This window comes from Polistes dominula, unplaced genomic scaffold (assembly GCF_049000335.1).
Source record: "Polistes dominula isolate Pdom_NZ unplaced genomic scaffold, Pdom_raw_medaka contig_18, whole genome shotgun sequence".
NCBI lineage: Eukaryota > Metazoa > Arthropoda > Insecta > Hymenoptera > Vespidae > Polistes > Polistes dominula.
In genome coordinates, this window is record NW_028301164.1 from 2,854,871 (window position 1) to 2,861,271 (window position 6,401).

Genomic DNA, 6,401 nt, shown 5'->3' on the forward strand with positions numbered 1-6,401 from the left:
ACGTAGATAGCTCGACATGCGTGAAGAACCAGCGCGAACGAACGAACCAACGAATGAACGAACGAATATACTGTGTGCCAATGCGAAAATGGAAATGCGAAATGTTTTACCCTTAAAAAGGTCCTTACCGACAATATCGATAAAAGGGGTTTATGTCAAGCATTTCACATTTCAATATCAATTTAATTACGTTCTCTCTTTATAAATTATTTATTCGAATCGATTTTATCGAGTTATAGGTTCTTTTATTTGTTCTTCTTTTTTCTTTTTTGCATTTCATTTTCGAATCGATATTTAATGTATCATCGAGAGTATTAATTTCTTCTTAATTATTATTATATATATATATAAAATATTGCAAAACGAATTGAATATCATTATATACTTTAAATATTTACTCAATGAAAAATTTGTTATCAACAAATATGTTTGCGTTATAAATGCTGATTTTATTTTAAATTATTATTGTCAAAGTTATGGAAACAAAAAGTAATATCTAATCGATTGGGGAATCGTTAATAGCATTCTTGTTTAATAAGGAATCTTCGAAAGTTTAATATATGAACTTAGTTGATAGAACACTTAACACAATCATAATCTCGTCGAATGGTTTGTCTTTCTTATTCGAATATTTGGGATAGTATTATCGAATTAATCGAGCGAAATGTTTCGTTAGTATGTGCATTGGTACGGTTGAATAATATTAAGGTAATAGACAAAGATGAATTTTCAGTCTGACATTAATTACTACTTACTACTTAACGTGTACTATTTAAACGGGGTTTTAAATTTAAACATATAGATACATAGAAATATCTCGTAATATTTATTAAAACATTTAGAATAAATTTTGATCACTTATTTGAATGCATTCGTTCGATTATTTTATTGGTTCTATTAACTCATATTAACTTAAGACTTAAAATCTTTTTTTTTCAAAGAATTTTAATGTTTATAAGATTCGATATTAAATTTTGTTAATAGTTTAAGAAAAATATGCAAATATAATAGCATCGATTATGAAACGATCGATCTCACCTCTCCACCACCACCACCACCACCACCTTTTTTACAGCCATTTTTCCCTGTCTCGGTGCGACTCGTTTCATTATTTATGGAAAGCTTAATCTCGTATTATGATTAACCATCTCTCATCGATCAATCGCTTTCTCTTTCCCTTTCCCTTCTTCTACCCCTTCCCCATCTAAAAATGAACTTTCAACTAATAAGATATTCACGTGTTGATAATAAAACCTTTTCGTGCGATTAAAAGCATCTGTCAATGTATAATACGAATATTTTCTAACAATGTATCAAAAGATAATTCACGTTAAATGGAGTTGAGAATTAAACGTCGGCAGGTATTTGCAGGTGGACGAAAAAAAAATAGAAAGGGAAAAAGGAAAGAAAAAAATCAAACTACGCCACTAATTAACGAGTGATTTAAACCGTCGATCAAACATTCTCTGTTAGCAAAATTGTCGTCGGGACTACATTTTACTTTCTCTGTCTCTCTCTCTCTCTTTCTCTTTTTATTTTCTACCTGTGTTCTTTTTCAGATAATAGTTCGCATCCACAAAGCATCTCTCTCTCTCTCTCTCTCTCTCTCTCTCTCTCTTTCATTCTCTTTATATCTTTCTCTCTTTTTCACTTACTCTTACTATTTCTACTTTACTCTTTAAATTCTTTTTTTTTATTTGTTTGTTTGTTTGTTTTTTTATTTTATTTTATTTTATTTTTCAAATATAAAAGCGACGAGGCAAGTTTAGTACTCCACTTTGCAGGGAAGCTTAAACGATCGTTGACCTTTTGGCTCGTCCATATCGGTTGGCCAGTGATTGTTACGCGTTCTCGCGTTTTTTTTTCCTATTTTTTATTTTTTATTTTATTTTACCTTGTGATCTCAAATATCCTAACAGAAGAGAAGAAGAGCCGTGTGAAACCGATCGATCGATTTCTAACCCAAATCGATAATCTTTTTTTTACACACACACACACGCACACAATCAAAGAGTTTTACTTAAACGAATGAACGAATGAATGAATGAATGAATATTTATTTTGTTACTTTAATTATCACAACGTTGATCGGACGTATTAAAATTGATTTTAATCTGTCGATTGGACAATTGATTGTTTCGAGAAAAATAAAATGATGATGAAGAAGAAAAAAGAAGAATATACAAAAATCAAAAGTATTTTAATATAAAGTTCATGAATGATAAAATGATAGAATTTATTTTGTTTTTCGCAATACAAAAGAGAATAAATTATTTTTACAAGGATGCAAATGAACAAAATAAATTCATCCCATTTGAATATTTATTTTCAAAACTTTATTTATTATACTTCGGTATCAACGAGATGTGTGTGTGTGTGTGTGTGTGTATGTGTATAAGCCAATTTAAAAAGTCGATTACGTATAACATTCGACCTACGTAATTTTTAATTAACTAATGATTCTGAATATGTATAAATTTATTTTTATTTTTTATTTCTGAGAAAAGGGGTTGTATAATGTTAACGAGTAATATAAATTTATTAATGCACGATTATTATAAAAATATTTATAAATAAATACAAATGTTATGTTAGGGAAAAATAAAAGTACCCAAAGGGATGGTTTTCATTCAAATGCATTCGACAGAAGAAAAAGAAAGAGAAATAAAAGATGAAGATAAAGAAGATGATAAAGATGATTCTTTAAAGTCGTCAGATTTGACAAAATTTTGTAACGTGTTGGCAGTTATTATCTGTGAACGAGTTTAGTTATTGCAATTTCAGTCTAGTATCGACATTTTGCCATTTCCTTCTTCGAGTACTTTCATTCTCCGATTAAAAAAAAGGGCAAACGATACAAACTAATTTAAAGAGAAAGAGAGAAGAAGAAATAGAAAAAAAGAGAGAGAGAGAGAGAACAAAAAATATTTCTGACCGCCTATTTCTGCCGTTATTAACTGCGTCGTCCCATTTCGTCATAGTCAGTGCAATATTTGCTGATGTTTTCGTATCGAGAAAGGGCCGATATTGAATGCGTCTCGAGTACCTTACGTATTTATATCATATACAAAACGAATATTCTTACACCCACATTTGTAATTTATACTTTATATACCTTAATCATTAAATTTATTTACTTCGATCAAAGATAAAAAAGAAAAAAAGGAAAAAATAAAATATTATTTATTAAAATTGATATTATTAATATTAACTACCTAATTGTATTACTATGTATTAACTATCTACATATATAATTAGTATTAAAATGTATTTTATTTATAATATATAATTATAATATAAAATTAGTTAATAATAATAATAATAATATTATTATGATCATATCCCATGATATTATATTGTATAATAAGTAAATAAATAAATAAATAAATAATAATTAATTATCGGTTATCTTTTTGATAATATTTATATCAAATTTTGTAAGTATAATTTATGACACCCTTAAGTTTTGTAATTTAAAACTTTAAACTCCCCCTTTTAATATTATTAGTCGTTGTATCCTTTGATCCACAGAAAGTAGAACAGTATATATTCTAAAATATATTTAATTAAATGAAATAATTTAATAAAATAATTAAATTGAGATTATCTTGTTAGTTGGATAACATTTTTAATATGTCTTTTGATCTTTTCAATTTGTAAGTTATGAAGTTTAAAATATTTTATAATTACATTATATTATATTCATTTATAATATAATATAATTAATTTTATAATAGGATATTAATTTATATGAATAACGTTCGTTTTGATCTTGATCAAAAAAAAAAAAAAAAAAGAAAAGGAAAAGAAGAAATAGAGATATTAACAAATATTGAATAAAATAATCATATAATAATTAATTTAACTATCATCTTACTTGTAAAAAGATAATATTAAAAAAAAAAAAAAAAAACAATTTAAAAGGTATCTTCCGATCAATCAAACGTTCTGAACACGAACGCAATCGGTCGCATTGCACTCATTGAACGCGTGAATAACCAACATCCCTCTTTTATTCTTTCTTTCTTAGTTTTCCACCCCTTTGAAAGTAAAATCCTTTTCAGTGTGGTGATCTTAAACGATCTCAATGGTTCGAGTTTCAATAAAATTCGTTGCCTAAGTGAATAGTACATGAAATTGTACGAATTTATTTGCAATATTTTCTTTTTTTATATTCTTCATTATTTTCCCCTTTTTTTTCTTTTTTTTTTCACTTCGATCGTATTTACATTTATTTTTTTCGAGCCATCGGATAATAAATCAAAGACACGGGTAAAGAAAAGTTTAGTTTTAACAGGGGATGACCTTCTTCTAAAGTATAAAACATGTAAATATATCGGATAAGTCGTTTATACGAGAGTAATCGTGTTATTGGACTCGGCAAGTTCTTTTTTTGTTATTTTTTTCTTTTTCCTTTTCGATACGTAGGATACAACGTCATCAGGCTCTCGGTTCGATATCCTTTTACGTCATGATATCGATTAGGGCGCAAGACTAATCGAGTGGATGCGGTTAACGGAGAAACAATCTTTCCTAAGCTAACAATAAAACCAACTAAGCTAAAACCATATACCCATTACTTGTCACACGTAATATTATAATGTAATTATGTGATAATATTCGATAATGTTAATATTATTTATACTATATATATAAACAATTAAATTAACAATATATATTTTATTTGTTAAATATATCTCTCGAAAAAAGATAAATTATTTCATTCACTTGTAAAACTGTTTAATATCCTTGTAAAATATAATTTTTTATTATTTTTTTTATTCTAATTTCTTTATATCAAACAAGTATATAAATTACGTAAATAAATAATTTTTTTACGTAATCAAAATTATAAATTAAGTCCTACAATTAAAAATCGAATTCTTACTTTGTAAAATTAGAAAACTTTATTAATTTTCTCTTTTTAATTTAAATAATAATAATAAATCCTTCTACTATTTTTAATAAATCAAATTAACTATCTATAAGATCAATTTTTTTCGAAGATCTTCCTAAGAAAATTCTCATAACTTTGATTTCCTATTTTATCGTGCAATCCATAAAAAATAAAACTAAAGATAAAAAGAAGAAGAAAAAATAGTAGTAGAAGTAAAGGAAAAAGGAAACAACAAAATTAAGCATGAGAAAATATATAAAACAATATAAAGCGTCTGCGCGAGAGATCAAAACCTGCGGAGAACGGGTTTCTATGTTGAACCTGGGATGATGGGCTCGTAGTGGTCCGCCTATTGATCTTGGACGACGTAGCGTTCCTGAACGGAACACCACCACTACCATAACCACTCCTTTATCTTTCTTTCTCTTACTCTGATTTTCTTATATTTTTTTTTTCTTTTTCTTTTTCATCTTGGAAGGGTAGGTTCATCTTCCTGTCGTACGTGTTTTTTCTTTTTCTTTTTTTTTTTTGTGCAGCACCCTTGCAAGACGCACATCTTTGATTACTTCAGAGGGTCTCTCTGATTGTCTCTCATCAAGCAAACGCCACTGGAAGGATTCACATCGAACATAGTCGTCACTGATTTCTGATACTCTTTTTCACTTTCTTTTTCTGTTTCTCCTTTCTCAGAGTTGTTTTATTTATTTTTTTTTTTGCAACAAACACGTTACCCTACACGCCTAATCAATTTTTTTATCTTTTTTTTCACGTATATATATCCTCTTTTTCTATTATCCGTTCTATTTTATTATTTTCTGTATTCATTCTCTTTTACTCAATCTCATCTTACCTTTCATTTCTGTTCGTTAGTCTTTAAGCTTGCGTAGACTTGTTACTTACTTATCGAATCGAACTTTTTCTCTCTTTTTTTTTTTTTTTCTCTGTCTGTATGTCTTTCTCTCTGTGATCATCTAACTTCATTTCTTTGCAATTGTCTCTCGTCACGACTTTAACCTAATCCCCCTAGCGATCGTTTTTCCACTGATTTCACGACATCTCATTAAAAGCCTAACGCTAATTGTAATGTCTTCCCTTTTAAGGATTCTTCTCGGATTCTTTCATTTTTAACGAACCGATCTTCGAATATCGCTGAGAAAAATAAAAAAGATAGAAAGATAAAAGTGGTTCCTTGATTACAAATTAATGTACTTTTCTCCGATTGATTTCGAATCAAATATCATTGCTTTATCGTCCTTTAAGAAGGGTTACTAATTCGATTTACTATCAGAATTGTTTCATGAACTTTTATTAATTGTTCTTTCTTTTTATTCATTTATTTACGATTTTAAATAGACACAAATGATTAATTCTTACGATTGTTAAATTTCTCTTGGATGTTTCTAGGTTTAAACGTTTGTTGTGGCCTTGACGTGGACATCAGCCTTTCGTGATGGATGGGCAACTTTTCCCTAACTCGCAAACAGATAAACGATTATACTTCGTT